Here is a 16,342-nt window from a genome sequence, read left to right as displayed (position 1 = left end):
AAATCTTTGCAGATCTGATCTTGAATACATTCATCTTTCTCCAGAAACACAAGTATGATATTGCATTGATAATATCCTTCTCCAAAGAGATTCATTTGATTTACTTATTAGTGACACATAAGTCCAACATCTTTTAGTTCTTTTGGGGTTCCAGTGTCAACTTTTTTCTCATTTAAAAATTTTACTGAACAGTGTATGTGTAGGGGAGAAGAAAGCAGCAGTGAGGGAAGCTGCATGAGGAGCCCAGGGAGCAGGTAGGCTCATTGAAACGGCTGTCATGGCCCTTTAGAGCCCACAGGTTATTTTTGGAGATTTTAGCCCTGATGAATTCAATCAGTTCTTTGTGACTCCTTACTCTTCAGTTGAGCTTCCTTCATACAATGCAACACTTCTGTGTGGCACACAAGCTACCTGATGGACAAGAATATCAGATAATTGAGTTTTGTGTTAATGAAGTAATCGAAGCCAAAGACACTTTACAGAGAACTTTCAACTACATTATTTCAAGCACATTGAATCCTTAGGCTTCTAAATTTATTCTTAGTTGCACAACTTCCAAAGAGACCCCCGATGACATATATAAAGAAGTGAACTACAGCTTCATTCACTTCCAGTACCCAGGCTCTGCCCTTGCTCTGGATGGCAGTTTTAACACGGAGGCAGAAGTTTTGGAAAATGATGGCATCTTAGGTGGTCTTAGACAAAGAGAGCATAAAAAGAAGAAAAAAGTCCATCTAGATATTATAATTATTAGAAAGATGGCAGTGAGGGTAGTATTTCCACAGAAGCCCTAGTCAATGGTCATGCCAGTCCAGCAGTCCTGAACAGTGTGGGAACAGAGGATGCATTTGATGGGCGATATGATGTGGGACACCCAGGACCTGTAGCAGCCCTCAGGACTCCTCAGACTTTGTCAGTGATCCTGTGCCTGGTGGTTCTTTCCCCTGAGCCCTGGACAGAAATGCTAGGACTGCAGGGCAGCTGGAGGGCTGCCAGGGGCCTGACTTTGAACAGTCCTGCCTCCCTGCAGAGGCTGGCAGGGACACCCTATTGAGGACAGCTGTGGCTTACTCTTACATTGGGACTGATACTACTGAAAACCTTGGAGTTTCTAAGGGCAAATACTTGAATCCTTGGGTGAGTGCTCAGCTGCCAAGGGGATGGAATTGCACACTGTGGAAAGCACAACTCAGATCCAGCTAAAGTCGAGAGCACTTTCCCTCCTGCTGATAACTGGGCCTCTGTGGTGGGCTCCACTCTTGTCAGTCAACCTAAGTCATGGGCCAGTCTTTTCTATGATTCTAAGCTCTCCTCTTCACCCGTGGCCCCTGTCAAAAGCCAAATATTCCCCACCTGTCATATCTCCCCTAGCCTCTGAAAAACAGTCTGAGGGCAAGGAAGGGCTTGTTCCAGTTTCAGGTGATTCTGTAGGCACCAAGATTGCAGTTCCTGGAGAATATAACCCTAATGCATGAACCAGTATCATTGCAACCTCATAACTGATCAATAAAGGAACCTGGTGCTACTTTTTGCTACACTGCAGGCACTGCTTGCTTGCACTCCCATGTATCACCAGGTGAAGTTCATTTCTCTGTATTCTAAAGTGCAAAGATCTTGTAGGTCAACACCCATGATAGACAGCTTTGTTAAGCTAATGAATGAGTTTACTAATATACCAGTACCTCCAGAACCCAGACAAGCTCTTGGGCATAAAATCAGGAGGAACATCCAGCCTGGAGTTGCCTTTGAGTATATATATATATATATGTGTGTGTGTGTGTGTGTATATATATGTGTGTGTGTGTGTGTGCGTGTGTATGTATACACACGCACACACATATACTCACACACTTATCTGAGGATATATTTATTGATTTGAGAGGAGGTGGAGAGAGAGAAGAGGGGAGGAGAGAGAAAACATTGATGTAAGAGAGAGACACTGATCAGTTGCCTCCTGTACGCACCCCAACTTGGGATCAAACCCACAACCTAGGTATGTGCCCTAACCAGAAATTGAACCCCCAACCTTTTGGTGTGCAGCACAATGCTCCAACTGGGCTACCTGGCCAGAGCTAAACCCAGATATATTAATAGACTCCTGATAATCATGAAGAAGATGCTATCTAAAAAGGGTCAACAGGATGATGCTGAGCAATATTTAGGCTTCTAAATGGATTTTATTGGGAATTGTTAACCTAAAGAAACTTCTCTCATCAAATAATGAACAAGTTACTATTTTCAATGGACCCAAAGGCCACTCAGTGAATGAGGAAGAGCAGGAAGAACCAGGAAAAGGAAGTGAGTATGAATAGGAGCAAGTGGGAGCTAGAAATAAGACTTCAGTCACTCTTCAGGTGGACTTTGTTCAGATCTCAATCACTGACAGTTTTGGTGGACATATCAGGTTGGTGGTTTACCAGCAGAGTTCAAAAGAATCTGCCACTTTGCAGCCATTTTTCACATTCCAGTTGGATATCCAGTCTGACAAGATACATATATTCCAGGGTGCATTGGAAAGCTTGGTGGGCAAGAGAATCTTGCTAAGTTATATCACAGGAACCAAACAAGAAGTTGATATCAGTTGAAGAGTGACACTAGATAAACTTACTCCTGTCCTCGTGCTGCACCTGAACCAATTTGTTTATTAGAAGACTGATGGATGTCAGAAACTTATTAAAAATATTAAAGATCCTGCAAACTTTAAAATTAGTCAAGAACTTCTTTCTCCAGGACTTAAAAATAAGAATTTTAAATGCTATAGAACCTATAGACTATTGCCAGTGTAGGGGCACCAAATATTCCCTGTAAAAAGTTTCAATATGTAAGTATGTAAGGGCTTTAAATGTTCTTTGTAAGAAGTAGCAAGGACTTGCTAAAAGGCCTTGGAAAAAGGAATGTAAGAAGGAGTGTTATAGCAATTAGTGATTTACAAGCTAAAAGGACTTCAGCCTCTATCACCTCCCATTTGCTTGCTTGTGTCTGGTTTATAGCATTTGTGAAGGTTGTGCTTTGCAGAATGTCTAGTCCTTTGAAAATAAATTGCCTCACAGGGAGTTCGTCCCTGGCTGAAGAGCTATGCTGCCGTCGAAGATAACCTTTAGCCTTGCGAATTTCTGTTCCTGTTACTGCCAAGACATTCCTGCAGTCCTGCCCAGCCCCCTCTTCCTAAGGCTGTTCCCCGCCAAAGAAGAAACAAAGAGACTGCACCAGTATAAAAGCCCAGCGTTTAGACTCCATTGGAGGTTGGAGCATGTTAGAGACCTGCTCAGGGTCTGCCCAACTCCTGGCCAATATTAAAAATCCTTTGCTTAACTTTATACACCGCTTCAGAGTGTTCAATCTCGCCTATGTAGCCGTAACATTTTGGAGGCCCCAGCGAGATGCCTCTGTAAAGCGGTGCCGCCTTCGGTGAGCCCCCGGGGCTTCGTGCGGTCCCGTGTGTCTAGCTGACGTGTGGCAGGACAGCGGTCGCAAGCTCCGGTTGGGAGCAATTCCCTGCACCTTCAGGAGACACTCGGGAGCTGCTAGAAGCCCTGACGGCCCAGTTTAGAGTAAGCAAAGGACAGAGGACAGCCTCGGCGACAGGTGAGTGGCAACCCATTTGGGCAGCGGACTTGGGCCACTGCCACTGAGACTTGGTCTCTTTTGTCCTCTGGACTCAGAGGTACATATTCCCGATCAGGGAATTTGTTGAAGCAGGCTCGGCTAGCTTAATTTGGATTGTATAGAGCTCTTTTGATTTTGGGGTTCTGCTGCCTGTAGCCGACGCTGTTCGTCTAATCTCAGAAGCCTAGGCGGGGTTTGGGTGGGATTGTTTAACCTCTGAGTGAATGTGTGAGTGAATGTTAAGGTTAAAGTAAAAAAAAGTTATTTCCTCCTTTTTGTGTGCCTCCACAAACTTCGGTCTATGGAGTCTGAGTGGGCTCTAGCCTCGCAGGAGGAGAGGCCAAGCGGGCATTTGTTTGGCTTCCTTTGGGAGCTCCCAGCCCGTGTTTGTCTGCGCCGTGAGGGGGGAATTGCTCCTGTGCCTTGTGTTCCAGCTCCTAATTGTAATCCAAATTAAGTGCATGTTTGTAGCAGTCACCTTAGCCAACATAAGGGGACGCCAGTCTAAGCCTGCACCCTCAGTTCTTGACTGTGTGCTCCAGAATTTCCCCAAGTTCCGGGGACAAAATCCCTTCATAAACTCTGGCACCCTGGAAACATTCTGTAGGTCAGAGTGGCCTGCTTTTGGGGTCGGATAGCCCCACCCCCCCTTGGGAGTACTTTAAATCTAAATATTATGAGTGTAAAATGGTGTCTCTCGGGAAGCAAAAATGCAACAAGCAGAAAGGAGAGGGTTATTGGGGGAAGTAGCAAGGCAGGAGGGAGCTGTGCCCTGAAAGAGTGGCTCCTGCTCTGCACTTCTAAGGGAAAAGTTGTTTTTTTTTTAAGAAAAAAAAAAAAAGGTATTATCTTGCAGATGGCTAGTGAAGGCCAAACAAACGTGGGTTAGTTTAACATATTCTGTAATCTGGGAAGGCCCCTGGTTCCCAGATCAAATTGCTATCTCTCAAACAGCTGCAGGCGTGGGAGAGGGGGGTGGGGAACAGGAAAACCAAGGCTATCAATATGGACAGTGTCACAGAAAAAAGCCTAGGACCCTCTGTGCTGTTTCCTGCTGCCTTGGAGCCCTGGCCAAAGGAATCAGGCTCCTAAAAAATTTCCCCAGAGAAATTGCTTGCAGCATTTCTTTCCACCCCAGGTAACTTCTAGCAATTCAGTTTGCATCTGAATACTCCCTGCTAGAACTGCAAGGAGGGGCAATGTTAAATTTGCTAGCAAAGCGGCAGTCTATAATCCCCTTGCTACAGGTTACAGAAACAGCAGAATGTCTGTCTCTCCAGCATGGAGGAAAAAAAAAAGTGACACTTTTAAAACTCAGGCCGCTCTTCAAACTGGTGCAAGCTGCTTGGGTGCCAATCAGCAACACCTCTAAAGCTGTAACTAAAGGGCCTTCAGTCTCCTCACTGCTTCAGCAGGGGGAATGTGCCTGTATCTTAAGGAAAAGTGTTGTTACACATGAATAAAACTAATGTCCATTCTAGACATCCTCTTCAATAGGAAAGAAAGAGGAATAATCAGGTGGGCTGCTATAAGAATATAAAAAATGCAAGCATCCTTCTGGTCAGGGAATTGTCCTGGCCAAACAAAAGGTTCCCAATAAAATCCTAAATAGAATAGTAATAGGTCAAATAAAACAATTGAAAAACTTCTCAGGGAAAGCTCAAAAGTGTATGTTAGAAAAGAAGAAGAAGCAGAAGCAGGAAGCTTCAGAAAACTGCAGAATATCTACAAATCTAGGGAAATTTTAGCTGCTAAATACTGAGTTTGAGTAGAGTCCTTTACAGTGTGGAAAAGAACAAGAATTGGAAATGGATTATGGTTAAATCTGAATGGGTAAATATATGGAAAGTTTGTGAATGTTGCAGAAGGTCTGTGGAAAGTCATAAAAATGTATAAAAAGGTTGTGAAAGTTTTTAAACCTGGGGAAAGGAAACCTCAACTACTTGTGGTCTAATTGTATGGTTACTGTACCTCTGTATTGGCATTTAGCCTTGGGACCCATGAAAGGTCATTTGGAATTCCCAGTGTTGGAATTGACATTAGCCATTGGAGACATAGAAAAGGTCTAGAATTCTCTGTATTGGTCGTCGTCGGCAGCCGTCCGTCTCGAGAGACGATGGTGTAGCTTCTTAAGAGTCTATCTGCACCGCCGAGAATGGCTATGCAGTCCGACTCGGGAGTGACACGGTATCTGTCTCCTCCTGTGTTGAATCGACATCTTGCGATGACGCTGGAGTGTCCTCTCCAGTGAAGCTGAAGCTACAGAGCCTGGGCAGGGTGATATGGAGGGTCTGCTGTTGCCCATGAAGCAGACCCCCCCTCTCTTCGCAGCTGAAGGTTCCAAGGGAAAGACGGAGTCAATACAGCTTGGCTTCAGGTGCGCCGCAGGAGTTGCCGGTGTTGACTACAGCGTCAAACCGCCTTAGGGACTCCGGCTCTGGATTTTCTGTCGGGGTTTACTCCCTTAGCCTTTCCCCTGAAGAGGTATGCCGCAAGGCAGCGGAGGTTTTTTGGAGTCAGAGTTTTCCTTCTCTGATGTGCCCTGACTGGAAGATCGAACCAGCGACACTTAGCTCGCAGGCTGACGCTCAATCCACTGAGCCAAACCAGCCAGGGGTCTGTATTGGTATTAGCCATATAATCTGAAAGGAAAATTGAGGTTTCCCAGAGAGAGTTAAGAAGAAAAAAAAAAAAAAAGAAAACTTCACATGTAGGAAAGTGAACAAAAGAAAGTATAAGGCATGGAAATGCAGTTTTAGTAAATATTAGAAGAACAAGGATTTTCCTTCCCACTGTATATTTTTCTCCCTACCTGATCCCTCCAGAATTTGGCAATTTAAAGAAGTAAGTAATGACATTACGTTTCTTTGCATAAAACTAAAAAGACCAGTTGTTAATAAAGGTATTGTTAACCAAGACTTTGACCGGAATAATATGCCTGAAAGAGGCATGCTTAGGCTCTGGTTGTTACCAGGAAGCCCTAAGGAACTGGATTTAACTTTTGAAGCTAAGAAAAGCCCATGAGAAAAAAGGCCTGACACCTTGGTTGGTTGTGCGGTTCATGGCAGTCTTTCCAGGGAAGGAACGAAGGTTGCTTTCCTGAAAAATGGCTAGAAGGAACCTCAAGGCACAATGAAAAATCCAAAGGACTTGGGAAAAGCAGGTGTTTACAGGCAAGGTTGAATGGCAGGTGTGTGGCTCAGCTTCTGTGCCCTAGTGGGCAGACTAGTAGTCAGCATGAAGGTTCCTTGTATAAGTTCCAGCAAAGTAGACTTAAAAATCATATATGGTCAATCACTGCTCTTGTTGTGTTTATGCAAATGAACAGGCTAAATTAAAACTGTATTTAATGCAGTTCCTTTAATAACAAGGAGGGTAATCTTAAGGAGAAAAATCGTGACTCAAGGAAAATCGCAATGCTCAGTGCAGCTAACTGTCTATAAAGTTTATCTTCACTTAAATGTTAAACCAGGTCTGTGACATCAAGGATGCTTAATTTACAGGCAAGAAGAATGTCAACTGCCTTGCAACTGGATGTCTTCCCAATAAGACAGTCTCTCCGATTTGGAGACTGGTTTGTGAATTGTGTTGTGTGAATTAACATGTGTGTTCTTTCTGTTTTCATAGGGCATAAGCTTATGATCTCATTACCTGAGTAATTGTACTTATAGGCCTCACTTAAGAAGCCCATCTGCAGTGTCGCCTCCTAAGACTCGACGGTTTGGCTGAACTAAGTGGTTGGGTTGGTAAAGTATGGGGTAGTCTGTGAGCTTCACTTTAAAAACTTATTTCTCTTATCTATCCTAATGACTTGGACAAAAAGGGCCTAAAGGTCTGAGAGGGGGGGAAAAACCTAAAATATTTCCCTCAGCCCTAGCTAAGTATAGTGAGCAAAAGAATTTTGGACAGGTGTGACATGCCCTGCACACCTTCCTCCAAAGAAGCCATTTCTTTTCCTAATGTAGGACATTGCAAAATTAATCTCCGTCTTTTGTCATCTAGTGGTTGTGGGTTAAATGATGCCTTTTAACCCTGTTGCCAAATCTGTTGCCTCCAGAATATGACAAGGATGTCAATTTGTCCAACAATGCCAGCCCTTGGAAACCAAGAATGCCGCTGCCCGGGGACAGCCAACTGACCTGGACTATGCAAAATCCTTCCCCATAAGGGAGGGCCGCACTCCCCTCCACCCCCACTCTTATTAGAAATTCCTAGACCCAAGGGTAGGTAGGACGACGACCATGTTCAGCTTGAAGCAGCTAGAAGAGCACGAGACCTTCGCCCATTGTCCTCTTATAAAATAAAAGGTCTTAAGTCTAAGGAGGGGAATTATACAGGGGCTTCAGACATTCCTTATAAGAAAAGAAAAAAAAAAATGGGAATTAGGCTAATTCCTCCCAAGTATACTGCACTACATTGAAAAAAAAAAGGGTAAGGCAAAAATAAGTACAGTGCCATAAAATTTTCTATCATTTTGAATGTAGTGCTTTCTTTGTTGGTCATTTCCTTAATTGCTATTAATCTTTGACTAGTTTTCAAAGCTGTTAAAACTTATTTTAGTCAGTTCTTAGTTGTTAATTTAATGTTTCCATAAGGGTCTGGAAATTTGTTTTCCATCATCTTGCTAACATTCCATTTGCTTTTCTTATTAATCATTGAATCTACAATGCATGGCACATAGCAAGTGCTTAACAAATGTCTGCTAAATTAAATTGTAAGTGTTTGCTTTGGGTTTGTGAGATATGTTGCTGGTATTTTAATGGGGATTGCATTGAATCTGTGAATTGCTTTGAATAATGTGGACATTTTGGAAATGTTAATTCTTCCCATCCGTGGATGTGGTGTATGCTTCCATTTATTTGTGTCTTTCTTGATTTCTTTCTTCAGGGTTGTGTAGCTTTCCGAGTGCAGGTCTTTTGCCTCTTTGGTTAAGTTTATCCCTGAATACTGTTGTTTTTCTTGTTGCTATAGTAAATGGAATTTTTTTCTGGTTTCTATCTCTAATGTTTTGTTGGTATATAGAAACGCTTTTAATTTCTGAATATTAACTTTGTGCCCTGCTGTTTTGTCAAATTCGTTTATTAGGTCAAGTAGTTTTTTCGTAAAGTCTGTAAGGTTTTCTATGTATACTATCGTGTCTTCTGCAGGTGGTAACAGTTTTGTCTTCCTTACCAATTTGAATGTCTTTAATTTCTTCCTGTCTGATTGCAGTAGTTAGAACTTCCAACACGGTTTAAAAAAAAAAAAAAAAGGAAAAAAGTGGACATCCTTGTCTTGTTCCTGGTCTCGGGGGGAATGTTTTCAGTTTTTGTTCATTGAGTGGAATGTTGGCTTCAGGTTTCTCATATATAGCCTTGGTTGTGTTGAGGTATGCTCCCTCTATTCCCATTTTGCTGGGGGTTTTCATCATAGATGGGTGATGTATTATATTTGTTGATTTGCGAATATTGAACCATCCTTGTGTCCCTGGGGTGAGTCCCACTTGATCGTAGTGTATAATCTTTTTGATGTGTTGCTGGATCCTGTTTGCCAATATTTTGTTCAGAATTTTAGCATCTGTGTTCATTAGCGATATTGGCCTGTGGTATTCTTTCTTTGTTGTGTCTTGACCTGGTTTTGGGATTGGGGTAGTGCTGGCTTCATGGAGGGAGTTTGGAATTTTTCCCTTTTCTTGAATTTTTGGAGTGGTTTGGGAAGGGTAGAAGTTAGTTCTTCCCTAAATATTTTGTAAAATTCGCCTGTAAAGCCATCCGGTCCAGGGCTTTTGTGTGCCAGGAAATTTTTGATTACTGTTTCAATTTCCTTCTTTGTTATTGGTCTGTTAAGACTTTCTACTTCTTAATTCTGTTTTGGAAAATTATATGTTTCTAGAAATTTGTCCATTTCATCTAGGTTGTCAAGTTTCTTGCCATATAGTTGTTTATAGTAATTTCTTACAATTTTTTGTATTTCTGTGTTATCGGTCATAATATCTCCTCTTTTGTTTCTAATTTTGTTTATTTGGATTCTTTTTTTTCTTTATAAGCCTAGAACCAGCCCCTGCTTTTGTTAATCTTTTAAGTTGTTTGTTTAGTCTCAGTGTCATTTAATTCTGCTCTAACCTTAATAATTTCCTTCCTTCTGCTTGCTCTGGGCTTTGTTTATTATTGTTTTTCTAGTTTTTGTAGCTGTGGGGTTAAATTTTTGTGTGGAGTTCTTCTATCCTCTTTGGGTAGGCCTGTATTGCTATGGACTTTCCTCTCAAAACTGTTTTTGCTGTGTCCCTTTTAGTTTTGGGATGTTGTATACTCATTATCATTTGTTTCTGAAAACTTAATTTCTTCCTTGCAGCTCCTGAAAGCTAGCATTATAAATACCCAACTCCTTATCCTTGCTACTAAGCCCCTCCTGAAAACCAGGGTTTTAAAAACCCTACTTATAGTCCCTAGACGTCCCTAATAGGTTTAGTCCAGGGACTAGAGGGGGGATTATGTAGGGGCACCAAATATTCCCTGTAAAAAGTTTCAATATGTAAGTATGTAAGGGCTTTAAATGTTCTTTGTAAGAAGTAGCAAGGACTTGCTAAAAGGCCTTGGAAAAAGGAATGTAAGAAGGAGTGTTATAGCAATTAGTGATTTACAAGCTAAAAGGACTTCAGCCTCTATCACCTCCCATTTGCTTGCTTGTGTCTGGTTTATAGCATTTGTGAAGGTTGTGCTTTGCAGAATGTCTAGTCCTTTGAAAATAAATTGCCTCACAGGGAGTTCGTCCCTGGCTGAAGAGCTATGCTGCCGTCGAAGATAACCTTTAGCCTTGCGAATTTCTGTTCCTGTTACTGCCAAGACATTCCTGCAGTCCTGCACAGCCCCCTCTTCCTAAGGCTGTTTCCCACCAAAGAAGAAACAAAGAGACTGCACCAGTATAAAAGCCCAGTGTTTAGACTCCATTGGAGGTTGGAGCATGTTAGAGACCTGCTCAGGGTCTGCCCAACTCCTGGCCAATATTAAAAATCCTTTGCTTAACTTTATACACTGCTTCAGAGTGTTCAATCTCGCCTATTTAGCCGTAACACCAGCAGTCTACCATCACGGCAGCAGTGTGACAGGTGGTCAGCACACCACAGACACCTTCCAGATTAGTCTCAACAGCTGGTTGCATGTCGATGACCAGTACCAGGTGGTGAAGCCCGCTGCTGATTGCACAGCCTACCTCCTCTGTCACCACTAAGTGGACCTGCTGTTACCACCTGTGCACTGTGTGTGCCCCCACACACACTCGTAGAACACCAACTCTTACTGACCTCCTTCCTCTCTTTAGTGGCATTTTAGATAGAAACTCTCTCTATTTTGAAAAAATGAGCTAGAGTGAAAAGGAGATGCCTTGGAGGTTGTGCATAACATAATTTATGTTGACGTCTAACTTCCAAATCAAAATCATTTGGTTGAAACTGACTGTCACTTGATTTGAGAAAATACACAAAAATCCATAATTCTGAAATAATGCTGATTCTTGAGTAAGAAAGGGGAACTTGCCTTTGATTTCCAATATAATTACCTAGTAGGATATATTCTGCACCAGCAACAATACTTGTAAATTTGTGAAAATGAATTTTATTTCATTTTTAATGTCACACTTTCATCCCCCACAATTTAATTTTTGATAAATGATAAAAATGAGCTAGTTATCAGAGAAGAAATAGTTCTTCAAAAGAAAAATAAACACAAAAAGTAAGTTACTGATTCTTAACAGGAAAAAATACATTTTAATAATTGTGTGATGAGAAGCTTCTTAGGTATACATTATAGATTAAATATTTGTAGTTTAGGTGTTAGTCACATAGCTGAGTGATTGTAACTTTATTGCCATTAAAATATTTTAAATTGCATTCATGCTTCTGTCTACACATAATGAAATATGGACAAAATAATGATTGATCTTTCCTTAAGTCTGCCTTGTTAATTCTGCTGCTTGCTCTTCTAGAATGCTGCATGTCTAATTGTACACAGTTTAGTAATACTTAGGAGTATAAAGTTGTCACCTATCAGTAAAAATCATAAAATTGGTTTAAAATTTTTACTCACAAATTAAAATCAAGAGGTACTCTTGCTAAGTGCCATCAGAAACTCCTTTACTAAAGAAGCTTTAGCAACCTCTTCTCATGACTTTGGGAGTCGCTGCACAACCAATGATGGCCATTAATTGCCCCAATGCTTCTGATGCAAAAAGAATTGTCCCCTTTTCTTTGGCCTCATACTATAAAATATTAAAACAATAAATAAATGACTAAGTACTGCGCTGTCCTGGAAAAACAGGCTCTCACAGAATGAACCTGTGACCTCCCATACCAAGCTATCCATTATGTTTTGGGTCGTGAAAACAGCAGCCCACATGCTCGGCACAGCTAATTAGGTCTTCATAAGACATGTTGGAACCAAATCTGAGCCCTCTGGTATATTCCACCTGCAGATGGGGGTGGCTTCCCTTGTCTTCAGTCCACTTCCAGATGCCAAGGTACTGGAGGAGGTCACCCTTCCATCTGACCCCTTAACTATCTTGCAACCCGTTGGGATTAACTCCCTTGTCTTCAGTCCACTTCCAGATGCCAAGGTACTGGAGGAGGTCACCCTTCCATCTGACCCCTTAACTATCTTGCAACCCGTTGGGATTAACTCAGTGAACAGCAATGGGTATTCATAGTCTGTGCAAGTGGCACTGCTAACCATCATACATGATGGACTTTAGTGTTGCTGCTTTCTGTCCCCTAGCCAGAAAACCCTAATAAAGGACAGAACCCAAAAATTAATACACAAGGCCAAAATCCAGGCAGTTGTCTTAGGACAGAATGCCCTGGTGAACAACTGGCATCATTTTCACATGTATTATTAAGTATTGTACCATAACCTAAAATGTGTTCCTTTTAGGTAAAAAACACTGAGGATCTCTTACCTCATGGATACCCCAAATACAAACCAAAGTCATACCTGTTTCTGCATATACTAAAGCCATAATGTAAGGCTTTGCCAGGACACTACTTAGTCTCTTCACAGATGCAGACATTGCTGGTAGTACCCTAGATACACGTTTTACTTCTTAAAATACAGAACTTTCATGTTCCTAGTTGTTTCAAATAACCTGCTTAACTGAGATTCATAATGGTGTCTTCAAACAACTCGTTTTCCAATTCCAGTCTAGTAAAAAGATCTTTAATGTTCTCTATCTTGGCCCAGGCTTTAACCTATTATAAAATTTCAGTCTTACCCCCAACTCATAATGGCTAGAAGACAGATGGAGGGCACATACTTTCCTGGGATTCATTAACCACAGATTTTCTGACAGTTCAGAAAGTTGCTCATCTGATACAGGACCAATTTGAACCTAAACTTCCACCAAAAACAAAGAAAGAAACTGTCAAGTGCAGCCACACACCATTCCATTGATTGTAGGTTTTATTACTACTGGTTTGTGTGCTTTCATTGGTTTACGATCTGGAGGCCCACATCAACTCAAGTGGGTATCCACTTGAGAAGTATACCTGAGTCCCACATCCCTGATAACATTGTCCAAGTCCAGAGGCTTATCTCTGGAGGCAACATTGTCTCAGAAGACATGCCTTAAGGCCAAGATGTTGCCATTGTAGATGATTTTCCTCCCTAGGCCACAGACAACCTCACCCTGGACACTTAATTATCTGCCCTAACAATGCCCATGAATTAACCACCTCTTAAGATACAAATTAGACATCCTTTTTTTTGTTTGTTTGTTTTGTTTTTCTGTATTAACTCATTGTTTGCTTAGGCTATGATCCTGGCATACTCTTTTCTCTCTACTATGGCATACACCCCTGAACTTCCATGCCTAAAAGAAAATATAGTAAAAATTACTAAAATTAATGAAGATTATTGCTTTCCCCAGAAGGCACCTACTTCATATCAATCAATCCTTTGACCCTCTGGGGAGAGGACTATACACTTCCTGATGTCTTTTTTGATACTCCTCCAGCTTTCCACCACAGTTCCTCATTTTTCGTCTCTGACCATGAACATCACAACCACTCTTTCTCCTTGGCTAAACACATCACATTCTCATGGATAAATTATGCCTGGAAGAATGGCACTTTTGGGTTCTATTGTGGACCTAAACTCACAGGCACAGCATCTTACATATTTTTCCTTGCTGACTCCTCCACTTATTTCCCATAATGAAACAAAACCCCAATGTGCAGTGATTACACTGGGGATCACCATAGTTCTTTATTCACTTGGTGTCTCTCTGTTTCCATCAGTCCAAATGGAAAGTGTTTATTCATACCTCAATAGGATTTTCTATGACCATAGGAGCCACCAGCATCATGTAGAGTATACAGAGGCTTTAGCAGAAGATAAAATATTTTTAAAAAGTAGATTGGGATGAGTGGATTAAGGGATTTTATATGCTATCTTCAGAATCTAATCTGAATGATAATATTAGCAAGCCGTACTTTTTTTAGGTTAGGGGAATGAAGTAAAATGATTTGCGTTTTTAAGGAAATCTCTGTAGGGAGTGTAGAGGATGGATTTAAGGGGATAGGCCTTTTAAGAAATATTCAAATAGTATCAGTGGGAAATTTTGAGTACCTGACATAAGACAGCAACAGTAATAATAAAAATATCATTCTCTTTATTTTTTCTAGTTATACTTCATAAAATGATGTTTAACAAATTACTTTCTCTGGGGACAAAACAGTGTCTTTATGTCATCTACAGAGTAATTATGCCCAAATGAGTTTGGTCTTATATATTACAAGCATGTGGAGGAAGTCTTATACCTGTCTTCTCAGTTATAAAAAGAAAATAAGTCATGGGGATGTAACGTATCTCTTGGTGACTGTAGTTAATAATACTGTACTGTATATTTGAAAATTGCTAAGAGGGTAGATCTTAAACTTTTCATCAGATTAAAGATTATAACCCTATGAATACCTTGCTGGTAGAGCCAATTACATTTTATACCAAGGATTTAATACAAAGCTTCTCCAATAGTGGGAGGTATAGTAATTATTTTTCTTTTCTTTTTCTAAAAAATATTTTATTGTTGTTCTATTACAGTTATCCCAATTTTCCCTCTTTGTCCTCCTCTGCCTAACCCAACCTCTGTTCTCATAGTCAATCCCCATTCTGTTGTCCATGTCCATGGGTCATTCATATTAGTTCCTTGAATAGTCCCTTGCCCTTCTTTCCACCCTTATCCCCCTCCCCACTTCCCTCTGGTCCCTATCAGTCTGTTCTTTGTTTCCATACCTCCGGTTCTTCTTTCTTTCTGCTGTGTAGTATTCCATTGTGTAAATGTACCACAGTTTTTTTATCCACCCATTTACTAATGGGCACTTAGGCTGTTTCTAGCACTTGGCTATAGTAAATAGTGTTGTTATGAATGTAGGGATGCATAGATTCTTTTAAATTGGTGTTTCAGTATTCTTCAGGTGTAGTAATCCCAGCAGTGGAATTGCTGGGTCAAAAAGCAGTTTCATTTTGGACTTTTTTGAGGGAATTCTATACTGTTTTCCATAGTGGCTGCACCAGTCTGCATTCCCACCAACAGTGCACTAGTTCTCCACATCCTTGCCAGCACTTGTTTGTTGATTTGTTTATGATGGCCATTCTGACTGGTGTGAGGTGGTATTTCATTGTGGTTTTAGTCTGCCTCTCTCTGATGGCTAGTGATGCTGAGCATCCTTTCATATGCCTATGAGCCCTCTATATAGATCAATGAAACAGAATAGAGAGCCCAGAAATAAACCCATGTCTCTAAGGCCAATTAATATTTGACAAAGGGGACAGGAGCATAAAATGGAGTAAAAATAGCCTCTTCAATAAATGGTGTTGGGAGATCTGAACAGGGATATGCAAAAAAAAAAAAAAATGAAACTAGACCACCAACTTACACCACACATCAGAATAAACTCAAGATAGACAAAAGACTTAAATATAAAATATGACACCATAAGAGTCCTAGAGGAAAACTTAGGTAGTAAAACTTCAGATATTCTATGCAGCAATATTTTCATTGATATATCCCCTAGGGCAAGGGAAATAAAGGAAAAAATAAACAAATAGGACTAATTTTTCTTAATAAATGACTAAAAATCACAAACCTTTCTAATGGCTGTAGTTAGTTTATAATTATAAGACCTGTATGCTACAGATCTTTTGAAGCAGTTCCAAGTGAGTCAGCTGAAGTTCAAAAGAACTTTTGCAATTTTGCTCAAGACCCCTGCATATCTGGGCATTTCATCTGATTTTTATTCTCTGTCAATTACACTTCTGAGCACAAAGATTCCATGTATAGAAATAAGAGGCAGAAAGGAGGGAGAAGTGTTTGGCATTTTCTGCTTTTGACCTAAAGCCCATAATCCAAACCCATCAGAGCAAAAATAAATCCCCTCCCGCCATTGTGGACAGAGGACCCACAGGGCCATCTGAAAATGAACAAAATATATAAATGAATTAATGTGCTACAAGTATTTGCTCTACACTAAGTGAACAAACAAATGTTCTAAATCACCAGAATCAGCCACTTAGCCCAATAAAAGTCACTGATAATAAACTGAATTTAGAATCAATAAATCTCAAAGAAAAACACACAACTACCTAGAGATTTGTTTGGCACTCATTGTTGTTTTGTTGATTTTTAAATTTTTTTGATTTATTCGTTGTTTTTCTATTACAGTTGTCCCACTTTTCCCTCCATTGTTTCCCCCTTATAGATTGTTTTAGTTATT

General features: G+C 40.7%; 2 pseudogenes; one reads left to right on the top strand and one right to left on the bottom strand.

Moving 5' to 3' along the window:
* Positions 1-277: 277 nt before the first annotated feature.
* On the top strand, positions 278-12,282 carry LOC149990901 (ubiquitin carboxyl-terminal hydrolase 10-like; annotated as a pseudogene).
* An 18-nt stretch (positions 12,283-12,300) lies between these two features.
* Positions 12,301-16,342, bottom strand: part of LOC149990900 (E3 ubiquitin-protein ligase RNF168 pseudogene) — a 58,825-nt pseudogene continuing 54,783 nt past the window's right edge.

Source organism: Furipterus horrens, unplaced genomic scaffold (genome assembly GCF_987537825.1).
Source record: "Furipterus horrens unplaced genomic scaffold, mFurHor1.1.pri manual_scaffold_17, whole genome shotgun sequence".
NCBI classification, from domain to species: Eukaryota; Metazoa; Chordata; class Mammalia; order Chiroptera; family Furipteridae; genus Furipterus; species Furipterus horrens.
This window is presented reverse-complemented; position numbering and strand designations above follow the sequence as displayed.